Raw genomic sequence first — 20,725 nt, forward strand, 5'->3', positions numbered from 1 at the left:
TGTGTGAGAGAGAAAGTGGAGTGATTTTCCCACAGCAACCAATCACAGCTCAGCTTTCACTTTACCACAGCTCATTAGCTGAGCTGTGATTGGTATCTATGGGAAAATCACTCCCCTTTTTCTCTCACACAGATTGATAAATTTGGGCCACTGTGTAAGAACAGCTGCTCTGCCATTCAGAAGTCCGAGAAAGCTGGATGACAACCAGTATGGGTGTCACCATATATGTCATCCAACTTTCAGAGATTCATAAATGGCAGAGAAGCTTGATCAACGATTTAGTAGTCGGTGAAAGCTGAGCGACACACATGGTGACAGCCATGTTGATTTTCACTCAGCTTACCCAGACTCCTGAATGGCAGAAAAGCATGTTTCTCTGCCATTCAGAAGTCAAGAAAAGCTGAGTGACACACATGGTGAAAGCCATATTGGTTGTCATCTATCTTTCACAGACTCCTGAATGGCTGATCAGCTTCTCTGCCATTCAGGAGTGTATAAAAGCTGAGTGACATAAATGGTGACAGCCATGTTGGTTGACATTCAGCTTTCCTAGGAACAGATAAAAAAAATAAAAAAAATAAATGCATAAAAAACTACTGTACCTGTATCACTAAACTTAGCACTAATTTAGGAAAATCTATTTTTATTTTTACACATTTTAACCTGTTATAAACTCACCATGGTATCTTAGCTATACTGCAGGCAAACTCCAATTGTCCTCCTCTCTGTTACATGTGCAGCATGAAAACAGAGAGGACGGGGTTACAGAGCCACCTGCAGTGATTGAATGACTGCCCAAACACCTCCCAGTGACTCAGAGCAGACGAAGGGAGGAAGATGAGTCATGTAGAATGAGGGCAAGAGAAGGACACGCCCCCTACAGAGCACAGAATGACAAACCAAGTGAGCAACAGATAGAAGGTATTTGTGAGAGAAATATAGGTGCTAGACACAAAAATATATATGTACATTATCAGGATTTCCTAAATATTAGTATATTTTGCATTTCACTCCACTTAAAATTATTCAACTGAGGTCTAAAACGTTACGTTTTAAGGCTTTGTACACAATTGTGGTATTCCGGCCTTATACATCTTATCCCCTTTCCAAAGGATAGAGGATAAGATGTATGGTCGTAAGGGTCCTGCCGCTGGGACCCTTGTGATCTCGGTGCAGCCCCTTTCTGTGCCGGGTGCTGCCTCAGAGACCGAGACGTGACATCTCAGCCACACCCCTCATGCCGTCAGCAGTCACGCCCCCTCCCATAGACATAAACGGAGGGGGCGTGCATGACATGACGAGGGACGTGGCCGTGGTGTCATGTCTCAAAAGCAGCGCCCGGCACAGAATGCCGGGGGCTGCACCGAAATTGCGGTTGTCCCAGTAGTGGGACCCCTGCGATAATACATCTTATCCCATATCCTTTGGATAGGGAATAAGATATATATGGCCGGAATACCCCTTTAAGTTTCCATCAAACTTTCTAGTATTTTTGATGGCTACATTAGCACACTTCCCCTTATGGAAAACTGACAGACCCCATTACAAGTCAGTAGAGTCTACCACAATTCATTGCTATCCATAAGAGCAGTGGTCCCCATCCCAGTCCTCAAGGCCCACTAACATTCCAGGTTGTTTCAGTTGCTTCATTGGAACAGAACAAGGAAAAATGTAAACCCCGGACTGCTTGTGTCCTCGAGGAGTTGGGGACCTCCGCATCAGACACAGTTTGTAAACAGCCATGATAATGGAGGTTTACAAGGAAGTTTATGCCATCATTAAGAGCTATAAAGCTTAAAGGGGTACTCCGCCAACGACATCTTATCCCCAATCCAAAGGATAAGGGATAAGATGTCTGACCACGGGGGTCCCGCCGCAATGAACATTGGATAGGGGATAAGATGTCTAGGGGCGGAGTACCCTTTTAAAATGCAATGGAGTTTGATGTTTTTAGCTACACATCGGTGCGCTTCAATGGTTTGTTAACATGGATTAAAGGGGTATTCCAGAATTTTTTTTAATTTCTATGTTACAGGGGCTGTAAAGTTAGTGCAGTTCATAATACAGTGTCTGTACCTGTGTGTGACGGTTTTCTCACAATTCCTCTGTGATTTTCACCCCAATATTTATTTTTAACAGCATACAAAATGACTGTTGTCTCAAATTTTTCCCTGGTTGCAATGCGCCCGAGACCTGACATCACTAGTCAGCTGATGACAGGGAGCCTGTCTGCTTCAATGGGTGGAGGGATCAATCTGCAACTAATGCAACAGCTCTTGGCACCCTGATTGAAAACCACAGGTCTTTTGAATTGCATCTCATTTATGTTTCAATGGGTGGGGTGGCTGATGTGTGGGAGGGAGGAAAATGGAATTGTGGCAATTGTAGAAAAAAAAAAAAGAAAAATACCAGTTCACAAAAAGCTAGCCACAGTATTATGGTAATCCTCACAACATGGTAATTTAGCCCCAAGACAAGCGCAGATCCTTCCTAAGCATGTCCATTACTGTCTGCCAGGTATGTACTAAAATCACCTTATGGTGGAGAACCCCTTTAATAAAGTGTCTTAGTAGTAGTCTGATATACATTTCTTGTCTGATCAAAAGTTAAGACACAGCTCTGTTCATCCACTGTACTGTACATTGCAGCTATGTTCTACATTTTATGATGATGAAGACAGCTTTGGACGTGATCTCTACCTTCTCTACCAGTGCTGGTACAAAGATGGAGGACATTGTAATGAAGCATAGATGGCAGATCTATAGGAAAAAAAATCACTAGTTCAGGGCTTTATAATTATGGTGAGACCCTCTACGAACAGGACTCCGGTGCAACAGCACAGTTTGCACGTATGGTATGTCCACCCCATAATGATCATAGAATAGGTCAAGGCACAGTGTGGTGGCCTAGTATGGGAGATATACCCCTGTACCCTTGCTGCTCTGTCAGGCAGCCTCCTTACAGTGTCCCCTGGGCCTCCCTTGCACCTGTCCCCTGGTGAATATGTTGTTCTGCCTGTATTATATTGTATAATGTATATAAGGATATTAAGCAGGAGTGCGCGCTGAGTACAATATAAATCAATACAGAGTGAAAAAAACGGTGGCTGAATGATAGGTATATTGACCTACCTTCTAGATAAGGTGTTTATGATACCTCAAGATAATGTTGATGTGTTGGATGCACGCTGAAACAATGAAGAAACGTTAGGTGCGCAGAAACCTAATGAAAGCGTTCCAAGTATTATGCAGCGGTTTAGAAGGTCTGCAAAGATGACATCACATGTAAAATACCGGACAGGATAGATGGAGTGAGTGGTGAATAGTGACGTCACTGTGGAAACACGTTTGGTCCACAAAGCTGATCGACGCGTTTCGGAAATGCTACGGATTTCCTTTGTCCGGATGAGCAGAATGGATGTGTAGCAGGTACTTATAGGCGGACACAGCCTGGAATTTAACCCTCTATTAATCCCATATAATGAGTAACTGTTGGAGTTCAAAAGGGTAAACAGCGCTGAAATTCTGTGATGAGATGTTTATGCCAGAAAACCGAATAGTTCCATCTCTGCATTTGATCCGAACGGAGCCAATGCGTTTAGGATAAAAAGTCCATTTGGTTTCTGATCTGGATAATTGTGCAATGTGTTTGCCCCCTCTCCGATGTGGGGGGATTTTTTCCAAACCCACAAAAGAGGATCCTGCAGCCGACTGCTTGTGGAAATGCTTGTAGTGCGCTGACAGGGGATGTCCATCAAATCCTCTCGTATATTGTATATATGCTCCTTGATTCTTATACCCAGTTGCCTCTTCGTTCTGCCTAAATATATTTTTTCACAGGGGCAGGTTATGGCATAATTAACCCCTTTAGTTTTGCATTGAATGTGGCTTCTAATTTTATATTCGGTTTTATCCCTTTTGTTTTCCACCACTAATGTCGGGTGGATATTATTTGTGCAAATTTTGCGGGGAAAAAAGAACCTTTTTAATTTGTAAAAAGTTATTATGAATTGGTTGGTTTTTGGGTCCTATGTTTTTGGTTGGTTTGATAGTAGGAGCTATTTTGTTCCCGATAGTGGGTGCCTTCTTGTATACAAATGAGGGGGCTTCAGGGAGGATATTCCCCAATATTTTGGCGCTAAGCAGGATGTTCCAGTGGTGTTTCACTATTCTTTGAAATGCAAAGCTTTGTTTGTTATATTGCTTAATAATGGGTATTTTGACTATATTTTTCCTTATGTTGGTGTTCTCCCTCATTTCTATATTATGTGGTTCTGTTTTAGACCCCAATTGGGCCCTATCAGTGTCTCGTTCTTGTGCCTGCAATGTTTTCAATGGGACCTCTTCATATCCTTTGGCCGCAAATTTACTCCTCAATACGACAGCTTCTTTATCATATTGCTCCACATCTGAACAATTCCTACGTAATCTCCTGGATATGTTTGTCAGCCAGATAGGTAGGTGGCAACTATCCATCTTAATAAAACTATTACTATCGGTGGGTTAGTTATAAGTGGACGTATATATTTGATTACGGTATTTAAAATGGAAATGGTGAGATCGAGGAAGTGCACCATTGTCTGGCTGTACGATGCTGTAAAATGAAAAAAATATAGATTTTTATTTATATCTGTTAAAAAAGGGACCAGACTATCCACTCCCCCCTTTTAGATAAAAATGACATCATCGATAAATCGCCACCAGAGGACAAGGTCCCCCCCCCCTGGGAAGATGGTGGATTCCTCCCAGAGGCCCACATAGAGGTTAGACTAGCTCGGTGCGAACATCGTCCCCATCGCGGTTCCCCACTTCTGATTGTAAAAATCATCCTGGTATTTAAAAAAAATTATGGTTTACAATTAAAGTAATACAATCCCCGATAAAATGAATCTGTCTGTCAGGCATACATATTCCCCTGTTTTTTCAGGAAATGTTTGGAAGCGGCCTTTTTCATGCTCGATAACCGTATACTATGATGTGATATCGAGGGTGCCTATGATTTAATCCTTGTGCCATGGGATGTCCAGTAGAAGTTGCAGTATATGTGCCGTATCTTTTAGATAGGTTGGGAGTTTTTCCACACAAGGTTGTTTATGGGTATCAATATACTTGGACAGGTTAGAGGTAAGACAACCTATTCCGGAGAAATTGGGTTTCCCCGGTGGGTTCTGAGTGCTTTTGTGTATTTTAGGGATCTGGTAAAATACCGGGATGACAGGGTCATGTATCATGATAAACTCCCTTTCTTGTTTTGAGGAGGATCCCTTCCTGGGTGCCCTCCTCCAGTAATTGCACCAGTTCCCTTTTAAATTTTACAGTTGGATCACCTTTTAGTTTTTCATATGTCTTTGTATCATTGAGGAGACGTGTACACTTCCCATGATACATATCCTGATTGAGAATGATTATACTGCCCCCCTTATCTGCCAGACGAATTATTATATTGTGATTGGTCTGAAGTGATATAATTGCTTTTTGTTCCCTAATGGTTAAATTATGCTTTGGATATTTATGATTGATTTTTAGTTTTCTTAAATCTGTAGTTACCATGTTTTCCTTGCCTGGGAGTACTCCTGTTGAGTGAAGAAAGTAGATTTCTTTTTTAGGTCGGTGTAGACCTGTCGAGGTTCCTGTAGCATCTAGGGTGGTCATGGGATTTTTAGTAAAAAGTTTTTTTTAGAGTCAAGTTTCTCATAAATTTTTTTTAGGCCAATTTATTTAAGGGACATGTAGGTGCAAACTCAAGGCCTTTCTGAATCAGTTCCTCCTCTCCTGCCGTAAGTTTATGGCTGCTAAAGTTAATATTAGGAGTATCACGAGAAGACTCATTCTAAGTCACTGACACTTGTTTTATAACTCCGTACAAATTTACAATTCAATGAGTAATGCCAAAAAGAGTGTTGTGTTATATTGTGGTGCTGTTTAAAGGGGTACTCCGCCCCTAGACATCTTATCCCCTATCCAAAGGATAGGGGATAAGATGTGTGATCGCGGGGGTCCCACCGCTGGGGACCCCCCACAATCTGGGCTGCGGCACCCCAGACTTCGCTCCGTTCCAGATGACTGGCGATGCGGAGGCTCGTGACGTCACAGTCACACCCCGCTCGTTACTTCACGGCCACGCCCCCCTCAATGCAAGTCTATGGGAGGGGGCGTGACTCCCCCTCCCATAGACTTGCATTGAGGGGGCGTGGCTGTGAAGTCATGAGCCGGAGCGCGGCTGTGACGTCACGAGCCTCCGACGCTGAACCCAACGCTGAACCCGACGCTCTAAACGAACCCCGGGGGGCAGCATAGAGATTGTGGGGGTCCCCTGTGATTAGACATCTTATCCCCTATCCTTTGGATAGGGGCGGAGTACCCCTTTAGTGCTCATTTTAGTTTTTAATCAAGATTTCATGGCAAATCTTTCTAATAAAGCCTTAACTTTGTAATGTATCTTAATTATAGTTGTAAACTGTTTATTCTTCTATTAGGACATGGAAACCATCAACAAGTTGTTGTTGAGGGATCTCTTGATCGTAATGTATCTTCATTACCGTTTTAGGGTAAGGTCACACATTACGGATCCACAACATCTTTTATGCTGTGGATCTGCCGATGAACCAACCCTATAGTCTGCCTCCTACTGTGCCTGTCTGCTCTTAGCGTCAATCCGCCACTTCTAGCAGACACGCATGGACCTGCAAGTCGCCGCATGCTCGCACAGTGTACTCACAGTCATCGCGGCCGCCCTCAGCCTAAGGGTGGGTTCACACCACGATTTCACTCTACGGCTGCCGGATCTGGCCCGTATGTCTTTAATTTGAATAAACTGACCGGAGTCAGATAGTCACTCCGGTCGGCTCATTTTTGTCCCGTATCCGGTTTTCTGACCGGACCTAAAACCGTGGTATGCCACGGTTTTAGGTCCGGTCAGAAAACCGGTTACAGGGCAAAAATGTGCTGACTGGAGTCACCGTTTGACTCTGGTTGGCTCATTGAAATGAATTCGATACTGTCGGGGTCCGGCTGGGATACGGGAGCCCGCGGTTTTCGCTCCCCCCAACTGGATTCGGCAGTCCTAGAGTGAAATCGTGGTGTGAACCCATCCTAAATTAGGGAGCAGGGAGAGCGGCCATGATTACTGTGAGTACACTGCACGTGCGTGGACGCACACAAGTCGATGTGTGTCTGCTTGTAGCGGCGGATTGCCGCAAAGAGCAGACATGCACAGCAGGAGGCAAACTATAGGGTCGGGTCATCGATGGATCCGCAGCGTAAAATACACTGCGGATCCGTTACCTGTGACCATACCCTTAGGCTGAATTTTCACTCTGCATCCTCCCCCAGCAGGTGACGTCACTTCCTGCGGGTGATGGCGCACTTACGGTGGCTCGGGCTGTGGGAGTGTGGCATCCTAAGTGTCACATTCATTTTGAGACATTAAAGGGGTTATCCAGAAAAAAACTTTTTTTTTTTTATATATACATCAACTGGCTCCAGAAAGTTAAACAGATTTGTAATTACTTCTATTAAAAAATCCTAATCCTTTCAATAATTATCAGCTGCTGAAGTTGAGTTGTTCTTTTCTGTCTGGCCATAGTGCTCTCTGCTGACATCTCTGTTTGTCTCGGGAACTGCACAGAGTAGAAGAGGTTTGCTATGGGGATTTGTTTCTATTCTGGACAGTTCCTGAGACAGGAGTCATCAGAGAGCACTTAGACAGAAAAGAACAACTCAACTTCAGTAGCTCATAAGTACTGAAAGGATTAAGATTTTTTAATAGAAGTAATTTACAAATCTGTTTAACTTTCTGGAGCCAGTTGATATGTAAAAAAAAATTTATTTCCTGGATAACCCATTAAATTGTACAGCTATTGGCCACAACAAGTACCGTATTTTTCGCCGTATAAGACGCACTTTTTCTTCCCCAAAACTGGGGGGGAAAAAGTCGGTGCGTCTTATACGGCGAATACACCCCTATCGCGGCGGTCCCTGCGGCCATCAACGGCCGGGACCCGCGGCTAATACAGGACATCACCGATCGCGGTGATGCCCTGTATTAACCCTTCAGACGCGGCGATCAAAGCTGACCGCCGCGTCTGAAGGGAAAGTGACACTAACCCGGCTGTTCAGTTGGGCTGTTTCACCGCGGCGGTCCCGAACAGTCCGACTGAATAGCCGGGTTAGTGCTTACAGGACACCGGGAGGGACCTTACCTGCCTCCTTGGTGTCTGCTCCGTGCCGGGATCCCCTGTATGGCCGGCGCTCTCCTTCCTCATCATCACGTCGTCGCGTACGTGCGTCGGCGTGCGTAACGACGTGATGGCGGCGACGGAGAGCGAGGATACCCGGCCGGCAGCAGAGACGTTCCGGAACGACGGGGACACGGCGACAGCGATGGAGCGACATCCAGGGCAGCGGTGAAGGGTCCGGAGCGGCGGGGACACGTGAGTATTACCTCCTATGCAGTGGTTTTCAATCTGCGGACCTGCAGATGTTGTAAAACTACAACTCCCAGCATGCCCGGACAGCCAACGGCTGTCCGGGCATGCTGGGAGTTGAAGTTTTGCAACATCTGGAGGACCGCAGGTTGAAGACCACTATTGGGTTCAAAATCTTTATTTTTTAAGATTTTGCCCCTAAAAATTGGGTGCGTCTTATACGCCGGTGCGTCCTATAGGACGAAAAATACGGTATATTTTTAGGTAAATGGCTCTATTGGTTCCCCCCACCACACTACTCCTAGGGGAACCTAGGTGAAACGCGTCAGCTGCTGCACATGCACTTTGGTGGGTGTTCTGTATAATATTTCAGGTGATGTTTACATTGTGGGGTTCATTATAACCATCTTGTGTACTGATGTTTTAAGTAGACAGTGTTTAAGTTTGCACCAGGGTTATATCCCGGTGTGCACCCCAGTACAATAGTGTTATTGGTATTTTTAGTGTTCATTCATACTTTGGACCAACTTTCCCTTATAGTTTTTTTTTTTTTGCAGTAGGCTATATATTATCACATACACTTGAATGTAGTGTCTATATCATGAGCTTCTCAGGTGTTTTTAAATTTCCCCATGTCTTTACGTTTTTAGTGAACTTTTGTTATATGCACTGTGAATTAATTTTTCAACAAAATTTAGGGACTGATCATTATTTATCATTGTTTCTGTGTCTTTTCAAAAGGGTACTCCACCCCTAGACATCTTATCCCCTATCCAAAAAAATAGGGGATAATATGTCTGATCGCAGGGGGACCCCCGCGATCTCCGTGCTGCACCCGGCGTTCGTTTAGAGTGTCGGAATCAACGCCGGAGGCTCGTGACGTCACGGCTACGCCCCCTTAATGCAAGTCTAGGGAAGGGGGTGTGATGGCTGTCGTGTAACGCTGCACCTGGTGCTCTTAACGAACGCCAGGTGCAGCAGGGAGATTGCGGGGGTCCCCAATGTGTTAGGCCTCCTTTACATAAATGCATTCTCAGTTTTTTTGTTCCCTCCAGCGCTGCAGAAAATGCAACAGAGGGATAATGAAGCAAGAGCTGATCCCATTGATCTGAATGGGACAGTTCACAATCATCTGGTGTTTCAGTTTGGATGCCGGATGAGCATAGTCGCCGGACCAGCACAGACAGTGGAACACATCTTGCTGCGTTCCCCCTTCCGGCAATCACAAACAATAGACGCCAGATGATGCACAACTGATGCCAACTGATGCACTTTTGGCATCAGTTGTGGCAGTTTTCGCCCAGTCGCCACATATGTGCAATTCTAGCCTTAGCGATTCGACTGGATCCACCACCATAAAGTATTAAAAAGAGGCACAATACAAGACTACAAGCCCAGCAAAACAGCCATTTGTTCACTGTTTCATTGTAACAATAGCAATACAATAAACACAATAAAAAGGTATAGAAGATTTAGTGTATACTTTCTGGATTTTACATTTGCTAACTGTATAGTCACTGACTATATGGAAATTAAAAGGTGTCTTTCCCATTCAGTATAACAGCTGCTTCAGGTTATACATAATAATATGTATGTTTAGTATGTATTATATATAGAATGCATGTGGGGGTGGGGGGTTGGGGGATGCTTGGAGAAGACACATGCTTAGACCCCTCTTTTTTGCTATGTATGCCCTAAAAATACGGACCTATACTACACAACTACAGAACAAAGATAAAGGCTATAGAACAAAGCCTTCAATAATGCACCAGATGATGAGAGACACAGAGCGGCAGTGAATGATGGAGGGGTCAATGAGTCGTGACAGGGGCCAGTAATAATGTGTTCTCGGACATTGATTCTTGTACATAAAGGACGCCTCGGCTTGTCTTAACCGAAATTCCACGTTTGACTCAAGAATCATTCTTCCACGTAACAAGGATTTAACAGTTGATAATAGAATGGACCTTTTAATGGCCCTCGACCCTAAGATATTGATGAAGAAGAAGGTCAACAATACATTAGATGAGAGGAGCCGGTCTACATCCATGGCGTACATATTATTGTAGAGCGGGATGTACCGGGGAGCCAGGACCACAATGTAATTGTAAAGTAGGAGCCATTACTGATGATGTCATGGGGTCACACTGGTCTTGGCTCCACATATTCAGCTGGATCCAAATTTTGGTCGTCAATAAATCTCCAAAACATCTATTATTGTTCTAAAAAAATGGCAGCTTTTCATTAACCCCATAAATGAGCATTAGAATGTTCCCACTACCATAGATGCTACAACTCCTGAATTTCCCTGAATTGCCTTCATTTTGAAGAACAATCCTAGCACATGTTTGTCCCAAATGCCCAGGTAGAAATTGTGATGTCGAGGTGGGGGCTGGTAAATGCCCTTTTATCAGGTCTGGATTCTTATTTATGGGGTGTGGTCTGGCATCTGAATTATGGAATCTAAATGATGGAGTCTAAATCATGGAGTATGGTCTAGGTTTTTAATAGTGGGGTCTAGAATTATGGGGTCTGGTCTGGGGTCAGAATTATGGGATCTAAATGATAAATGATGGGGTCTGATCTAGGATCTTAATCCTGGAGTCTGGTCTAGGTTTTGAATGATAGGATCTAGATGATGGGGTCTGATCTGGGGTCTAAAACATAAAGTCTGGTTTAGGTTTTAAATAGTGGGGTCTAGAATTATGGGGCATGGTTTGGGGGTTAGAATTATGGCATCTGAATGATAAGGGGTTTGATCGTGGGTCTAAATCATAGAATCCGGTCTAGGTTTTCAATAGTGGGGTTATGTGGTCAATGTTTGCCACTGTTATACTTTAGTGGACGGTACTGTCATCTAGGACAGTGTTTCCCAACCACAACAACTTCTAGCATGCCATGTTGGAGGTTGTAGTTTTGCTACAGATAGAGGCACACTGGTTGGGAAACGTCGATCTCGGCAGAGTGTGGCTCTATTCTAAGGGGCAAAATCTGACCATCCATGAAGCCAGAGGCCCCTAGATACACTGGCCTCTACTGATTTTGGATATTGGCTATAAATTCTGTAATAAATTGACTATAAAGTCTTCACTATTCCAAACTCACGTGGTCAGATTCCCTTAGCTCCTTATAATTGTGACCTACATCTGTAAGATCCTCTGGTAATTTCCAGACCATCATGTAATTTCAGAGAAATGGTTCTCTATGAAGCTCCTACCATCCGTCTTATGTCATTTATCCATAATTATATACTCAGCTATGTACTTTCCTCCTTCTCCCTGAATATAGGCATTTATAGAAAGTTCTAGATTCTTACTTAGCAAATTATGTCTTGATGATAATGGTTTGTACTGTATTAAGTGTACTTATAAAAAAATAAATAAACCCACACCCGCCCTCCCCCTAAATGTCGGCACCTGTAAATGTAACACAACTTTATAACCTGTATATTCTGGGTCTTGTTCCTCTGCTGATTTCTGTACATGCCTGATATGCAGCTGCTCCTTCCCCCCCTCTCACAGCATGCGCTCTCAGACTCAGAAAGAGTGAAGCTGAAGCTGCATCCCCCTCTTATCCTTTCCTTACTGCCTTGCATGTATTAAAGGAGTACTCCATTGCTCAGCGTTTGGAACAAACGGTCCCGAACACTGGACCGGCGCCGGGAGCTGTCACGCCCCCTACCATAGATTTGCATTGAGGGGGAGGGCCGTTCCGTCATGAGGGGGCGGGGCTATGACGTCACGAGCTCCTGGCGCCAGCTCCTGCGCTCGGAACAATTTGTTCCAAACACTGAGCAGCGAAGTACCCCTTCAAGGCTCCGTTTACATAAGTCCGGCAATCCGAAAGAAAAGCGCCAGAGGGAAATCTATGGTTGAACTGATCCTATTAATTTTGAATGAGAACAGAAGATGAATGGAATTCTCAGCTCACCCTCCGGGGCCCCAGGCGCACGGACTGTGCGAGGCAGCACCACTTTGCTAAATAAAAAACTGGATGTCCAGCGCCAAGGTTCATGCAAAACAGATTCTTTAATGCTTAAAATGCCATAGCAGGGGTCATAATGCAACGCGTTTCAGGTGCTAACGCACCTGAAACGCGTTACATTATGACCCCTGCTATGGCATTTTAAGCATTAAAGAATCTGTTTTGCACGAACCTTGGCGCTGGACATCCAGTTTTTTTTATTAATTTTGAATGGGAAAGTTCCCATTTATCTGGGGGCCTCCATTCTGTAAATGTCCATACCTTATATGCTGCTGCTCCCTCCCCCCTCTCATAGCATACACTCTCAGACAAAGAAAGAGAGAAGCTGCAGCTGCATCCCCCTCCTATACTCTCTTTCCTGTCTTGCATTTACTGAATTATTCCAGTTGGATTTTTTTTTGGGGGGGAATGGAGTGGTTTATAAACATTTGCAGAGGATTGATTACTTTTTCTATCTTTGTCCACTTTACAGTAAACCTGACGTGTTCTCTTTATTATGAAGCTCCTGTTTAATTTTTTATTAGGGAAAGGGCTTTTTGCTAGAAAACATATTTTTTTTTTTAACTCTTTTTAATTATAATGAGCAATCATTAGATGGCCTTTACTAATGCTTCTACTAGATTGTTTTTACTGCTATGTAATTGCATGGCACTGATCAGATAGATAAGTGCTCTGCTGGTACAGCCTTATCGGCAAATCTACTATGGCAAGCATGAAGGCCTAAAAAAGGTAACTAATTGGCACCCACAAGCATGTTACAGGGGTGATTGGGCACTTGACAGGAGCGACACTTGTCATTGAGTATTTAAATGCTGCGATCGCTACTGATCACTAACCTTACTATGATGACCTGATTCTCTGTTAGAATGCAGCCGCTGTACATACCGTCTCTAATGGCCGTATAAAATACTCTCATACAAGCATTGCCGTATACATAAGGCTTAAAGGGGTACTCCCGTGGAAAACGTTTTTTTTTTAAATTTTTTTTTTTAAATCAACCGGTGCCAGAAAGTTAAACAGATTTGTAAATGACTTCTAGAAAAAAAAAAAAAATCTTAATCCTTCCAGTACTTATTAGCTGCTGAATACTACAGAGGAAATTCTTTTCTTTTTGGAACACAGTGCTCTCTGCTTACATCACGAGCACAGTGCTCTCTGCTGACATCTCTGTCCATTGTAGGAACTGTCCAGAGCAGCATACGTTTGCTATGGGGATTTTCTGCTACTCTGGACAAGTTCTTAAAATGGACAGAGGTGTCAGCAGAGAGCACTGTGCTCGTGATGTCAGCAGAGAGCGCTGTGTTTTAAAAAGAAAATAATTTCCTCAGTAGTATTCAGAAGCTAATAAGTACTGGAAGGATTAAGATTTTTATATAGAAGTCATTTACAAATCTGTTTAACTTTCTGGCACCAGTTGATTAAAAAAAAAAAAAAAAATTCCACCGGAGTACCCCTTTAACAGTACCGTTTTTGTTTTGATGGGTCTTTCTGATCGCTTTTTGTATTAAATTAGGGAGTTGCAGTTACCGTAGTTACTAACTACAACTTCCAGTCAGTAACTAACTGCTGTGGCTCAGCACCTGCCCCAAAAGAAAACTACAACTCCCAGCATGTTGGATTATAGTAGTATATAGTATAGGTCAGTGTTTCCCAACCTGGGGTGTCTCCAGCTGTTGCAAAACTACAATTCCCAGCATGCCCGGACAGCCAACGGCTGTCCGGGCATGCTGGGAATTGTAGTTTTGCAACAGCTGGAGACACCCCAGGTTGGGAAACACTGATATAGTTTATAGTGCAACATTCCGGGAGTCGGAGGATTGGTTGGATAAATACCGGCCATTGCATTGCCGGTATTTTTAGTATAAAAATACCAGCAGAGTGGCCAAAATACCAGCTGTGCCAGTAAAATACTGGCCAGGTGGCAACTCTAATCTGTTTAAAGGGTTAAATTCCGCTTTCAATACGATGAATTCATGAATCAATGTTCTGCCTGTAGATGAGACGTGAAACAGCAGGTACCCAGAAGAGTGATGATGAGTGGGTGGTGGCCGTTCTGGGCGAGCGCCCTCCATTATGAGCTGTAGTTAGGGAGCGGGCGGGTTACGCCTCAGTGTCCTCTCTCTCCCAGGAGTCATTTGTCGTCTGTAGTGATCATCGGGAGAAACGAGGAAAATCCATAACGAGTGATAGGATGTGGAAGAGAAGAAGGACCTGGAAGGAAACATTCCCCTACAGCCCCATGTCTACAGATGTATGGGGCGTCCTCCGGGGCAGAGGGTCCAAGTCACACAAACAAAATAATTACCGCACGACAAAATAACGCCAGACAGCTGAAAAGAGCCGCGTGTCACAACAAGGCCAGCAGGCTTCACTCACAAATGGAAGATCTGATCTCCGACTCATTCCATTAAGGACTCAGCCCATTTTGGCCTTAAGGACTCAGACAATTTAATTTTTACGTTTTCATTTTTTCCTCCTCGCCTTCTAAAAATCATAACTCTTTTATATTTTCATCCACAGAGTAGTATGAGGGCTTGTTTTTTGCGCGACCAGTTGTCCTTTGTAATGACATCACTCATTATATCATAAAATGTATGGCGCAACTAAAAAACACTATTTTTGTGGGGAAATTAAAACGAAAAACGCAATTTTGCTAATTTTGAAAGGTTTCGTTTTCACGCCGTACAATTTATGGTAAAAATGACGTGTGTTCTTTATTCTGAGGGTCAATACGATTAAAATGATACCCATTATTACATACTTTTCTATTATTGTTGCGCTTAAAAAAAATCACAAACTTTTTAACCAAATTAGTACGTTTATAATCCCTTTATTTTGATGACCTCTAACTTTTTTATTTTTCCGTATAAGCGGCGGTATGGGGGCTCATTTTTTGCGCCATGATCTGTACTTTTTTTTGATACCACAATTGCATATGAAAAACTTTTAATACATTTTTTATAAAAAAAATTTTTAATAAAATGCATTACAAAAGTAGGAATTTTGGACTTTTTTTTTTTTTTTCGTTCACGCCGTTCACCGTACGGGATCATTAACATTTTATTTTAATAGTTCGGACATTTACGCACGCGGCGATACCAAATATGTCTATAAAAAAAATTTTTACGCTTTTTGGGGGTAAAATAGGAAAAAACGGACGTTTTACTTTTTTATTGGGGGAGGGGATTTTTCACTTTTTTTAAAATTTTTTTTTTACATTTTTTTTTACACTTGAATAGTCCCCATAGGGGACTATTCATAGCAATACCATGATTGCTAATACTGATCTGTTCTATGTATAGGACATAGAACAGATCAGTGTTTTCGGTCATCTTCTGCTCTGGTCTGCTCGATCACAGACCAGAGCAGGAGACGCCGGGAGCCGCACGGAGGAAGGAGAGGGGACCTCCGTGCGGCGTTATGAATGATCGGATCCCCGCAGCAGCGCTGCGGGCGATCCGATCATTCATTCAAATCGCAAACTGCCGCAGATGCCGGGATCTGTATTGATCCCGGCACCTGAGGGGTTAATGGCGGACGCCCGCGAGATCGCGGGCGTCGGCCATTGCCGGCGGTTCCCTGGCTGCGATCAGCAGCCGGGATCAGCCGCGCATGACACGGACATCGCTCCGATGCCCGCGGTTATGCATAGGACGTAAATGTACGTCCTGGTGCGTTAAGTACCACCTCACCAGGACGTACATTTACGTCCTGCGTCCTTAAGGGGTTAAAGGGGTACTCCGGTGGAAAAACATTTTTTTTTCTTTTTTAAATCAACTGGTGCCAGAAAGTTAAACATATTTGTAAATTACTTCTATTAAAAAATCTTAATCCTTCCAGTACTTATTAGCTGCCTAATACTACAGAGGAAATTCCTTTCTTTTTGGAACACTGATGACATCACGACCACAGTGCTCTCTGCTGACATCTCTGTCCATTTTAGCAACCGTGCATAGCAGATGTATGCTAAGGGCAGCATGGTGGCTTAGTGGTTAGCACTGCTGCCTTGCAGTGCTGGGGCCTTGGGTTCAAATCCCACTAAGGACAACAACAAATAAAGTATTATTATTATAATAACGTCAGCAGAGAGCAGTGTGTTCGTGATGTCATCAGAGAGCATTCCAAAAAGAAAATAATTTCCTCTGTAGTATTCAGCAGCTAATAAATACAGGAAGGATTAAGATTTTTTAATAGAAGTAATTTACAAATATGTTTAACTTTCTGACACCAGTTGATTTAAAAAAGAAAGAAAAAAAATGTTTTTCCACCGGAGTACCGCTTTAATGCAGGGAAATTGTTAGTCTGCGGCCGCCAAAAATAACAGGCGATGTCAACTATGTTACTATATAGTTATTGTGAAGACTCACTCTTGCAGATAGGTGCGGTTGCAGTATAGAGGTAAGGAGACAGTGTTTTAAATCAAAGTCCAGTGTTTTATTCACACTCGGGCATACAGCAAAACAGTCTTTAAACTCAGAACAAAGGAAAACATAACAAAGTCCACCTGTATTTCCTTAGGTGTTTGTTCACACCTGCGTTCACGCCACGCAGCATCAGCAAGTCTTTTCCAGGCCTCAGCTAGGCCGTCCAGCAGCTTCCACTCTTGGAGCTATCACGGGGAAGACTCCACACACGACCCTCTCTGGCACTGCGTGCTACAACTGGCAAATCCCCCGTTGCTGGTGAAGCAGCCTTGCGTTAAGGCCAACAAAAGCCGTCCTGCATTGTGGGGAATGACCTCCACCCTGCACTTGGTCATTCCCGGTAAGAGCCGTCCCGGATTGGCCTTCCAGCCATACTACGGGCACAGTATCAGGCTGCACCGCAGCACAGATACTGGAAAATACCGGCTCATACCTCACCAAGGCCAGGAACCTTGGTGACACATACCGTCCATCGATGACCACACCTTTCACCTTCTCACATTGTACATATTTTACAACTCCAAGGTGTATACAGTAAACCAGAATGCTTATTTGATTTAGGCAGATCAGGTGATCAAAGGGGTACTCCGCCCCATAGACATCTTATCCCCTATCCAAAGCGATGGGACCCCCTTGGTCTCTGTGCTGCAACCGGCATTCGTTTACAGCATTGGGTTTGGCGCCGGAGGCTCGTGACATCACGGCCATGCCCCCTCAAGACACATCTATGGAAAGGGGCGTGACGGCCGTCACGCCCCCTCGCATAGACTTGCATTGAGGAGGCATGGCCGTGACATCACGAGTGGGACGTGACAGTGACGTCACGAGCCTCCACCCCGCATCGCCAGTCATCCGTCATGGAGCGAAGTTTGCTCCGTGCACCAGATGTCTGGGGTGCCGCAGCCAAGATTGCGGAGGTACCCAGCAGCGGGACCCCAGCGATCGGACATCTTATCCCCTATCCTTTGGATAGGGGATAAGATGGGATAAGGAGATAAGATGTCTAGGAGCGGAGTACCCCTTAAAGCTGTCCATAAATATTGCTGAGATGTTGGGGCGTGATCACAGAACTGACGTTTTGTTGCATATAGTCAACAGGTCAATCACCGAGTGGGGCCGATTTAGTATGGGAGTCCACTATTCTCCACAATATTTGTCCAGAACGTAACCAGTTAAGTAGGAATCACCAACTATTAACCTCTGGTCCAATTCCTTAGATAAAACGTAACTTTTAATAGTACTACTACATAAAATAATCTCTTACATAGACACTAAAGGTGCACAAAATGATTTAAAAAAAACAACTGTGTACACGCAACAAGGGACACTTCGAAGCACCATGGAGCCATTGGATAGAGACAGATATATTCAAATAATTGTCAAAACAAGGAACAAATCACTGATGTATCAATTTGCAGGTGGGTTAGTGGGAGGCAGGTAGACCAAAGACAGATGATAGTTTATGTTGACTGACGTGTCTAAAATATATTACCATGTGTTGTGGTGTGGTGCCAGGAGGGACTTCAGATGTAAAACAGAGAGAAGTGGAATTGAGCCCTCTAACAAAAAAACAAAACAAAAAAAACTAAGTAGACCCAGAATGGGTTGGAGCACAATGGCAGTGTGAACCTAACCTTGGATGGAAAATTTTACTACCTCAGTAAAGCTGCCGTTGTTCCGTAACCTTGCATCAGAGTGATTACTTGCCCCGCGCCTGGCCCAGGAACCAGAGGCCATACCTCGGGTGGTGTAGAGGATGACCACACCCTGGAGTCACGAACACAAGGGGTTAATGCCATCTGCCCCTATCAGCACCCTCACCACATAAATATTTTGAATTCACGAAGAGCACTATAGTCGTTTAATAATAAAATTATTCCTTAAAAATACAAGCTTGGTTGAGGTGCTGATCCGCTATAACGAGGGGCCACACCTAAGAGTGTTGGAAAGCTGAGGGAATAAGTTAATTCTTCTCTCAAAAGCCTATATGTGCTTTATCCAGTCATGTGCACAGTCATTAACATAATTTCTAAAAGAACCATCATCTTTATTACATTGATGCTTAGATGGGGAACAGATCTGCCCTTTAAAGGTTATGTCTGAATCAATTATTACTTGCCACGATGGTGAACGTTATGCCTGTATATGGACGGCAACACAGACCCCACCACCATAATCCACCTAACAACATCCTACCAGGGATATGGAACAAACAGCACTGAGAGGCATGAGGGATATATACAGGAACAATCACACATAGTCATATGGACCATGCTGGTATAACCTGGTATATACTGTATATAATACATATGTACAGCTGGTATAAGTTATATATCTCCTGTATATAGTGATATGGACCATGCTGGTATAACCTGGTATATACTGTATATAATACATATGTACAGCTGGTATAAGTTATATAGCTCCTGTATATAGTGATATGGACCATGCTGGTATAACCTGGTATATACTGTATATAATATATATGTACAGCTGGTATAAGTTATATATCTCCTGTATATAGTGATATGGACCATGCTGGTATAACCTGGTATATACTGTATATAATATATATGTACAGCTGGTATAAGTTATATATCTCCTGTATATAGTGATATAGACCATGCTGGTATAACCTGGTATATACTGTATATAATATATATGTACAGCTGGTATAAGTTATATATCTCCTGTATATAGTGATATGGACCATGCTGGTATAACCTGGTATATACTGTATATAATATATATGTACAGCTGGTATAAGTTATATATCTCCTGTATATAGTGATATGGACCATGCTGGTATAACCTGGGTATATACTGTATATAATTATATATGCACAGCTGGTATAAGTTATATATCTCCTGTATATAGTGATATGGACCATGCTGGTATAACCTGGGTATAAACTGTATATAATATATATGTACAGCTGGTATAAGTTATATATCTCCTGTATATAGTGATATGGACCATGCTGGTATAACCTGGTATATACTGTATATAATTCTATATGTACAGCTGGTATAAGTTATATATTTCCTGTATATAGTGATATGGACCATGCTGGTATAACCTGGTATATACTGTATATAATATATATGTACAGCTGGTATAAGTTATATAGCTCCTGTATATAGTGATATGGACCATGCTGGTATAACCTGGGTATATACTGTATATAATATATATGTACAGCTGGTATAAGTTATATATCTCGTGTATATAGTGATATGGACCATGCTGGTATAACCTGGGTATATACTGTATATAATTATATATGCACAGCTGGTATAAGTTATATATCTCCTGTATATAGTGATATGGACCATGCTGGTATAACCTGGGTATATACTGTATATAATTATATATGCACAGCTGGTATAAGTTATATATCTCCTGTATATAGTGATATGGACCATGCTGGTATAACCTGGGTATATACTGTATATAATATATATGTACAGCTGGTATAAGTTATATATCTCCTGTATATAGTGATATGGACCATGCTGGTATAACCTGGTATATACTGTATATAATATATATGTACAGCTGGTATAAGTTATATATCTCCTGTATATAGTGATATGGACCATGCTGGTATAACCTGGGTATATACTGTATATAATTATATATGTACAGCTGTTATAAGTTATATATCTCCTGTATATAGTGATATGGACCATGCTGGTCTAACCTGGGTATATACTGTATATATTTATATATGTACAGCTGGTATAAGTTATGTATCTCCTGTATATAGTGATATGGACCATGCTGGTATAACCTGGTATATACTGTATATATTTATATATGTACAGCTGGTATAAGTTATATATCTCCTATATATAGTTATATGGACCATGCTGGTATAACCTGGGTATA

General features: G+C 42.8%; 1 protein-coding gene and 1 long non-coding RNA gene across 4 annotated transcripts in view; one reads left to right on the forward strand and one right to left on the reverse strand.

Annotated features, from left to right (window-relative positions):
- The window catches only part of PNOC (prepronociceptin), a 123,601-nt gene that overhangs the window by 46,770 nt on the left and 56,106 nt on the right, over window positions 1-20,725 (reverse strand). The gene's annotated exons all lie outside the window — the stretch shown is intronic.
- LOC130361156 (uncharacterized) overlaps window positions 736-20,725 on the forward strand; it is a 52,764-nt gene continuing 32,774 nt past the window's right edge. Inside the window, exons 1-2 of the long non-coding RNA XR_008890888.1 lie at window positions 736-921; window positions 2,649-2,854. This is a non-coding gene — a long non-coding RNA (uncharacterized LOC130361156). The remainder of the gene's footprint in view (window positions 922-2,648; window positions 2,855-20,725) is intronic.

This window comes from Hyla sarda, chromosome 3, assembly GCF_029499605.1.
Source record: "Hyla sarda isolate aHylSar1 chromosome 3, aHylSar1.hap1, whole genome shotgun sequence".
In the NCBI taxonomy this organism is placed as follows: Eukaryota; Metazoa; Chordata; class Amphibia; order Anura; family Hylidae; genus Hyla; species Hyla sarda.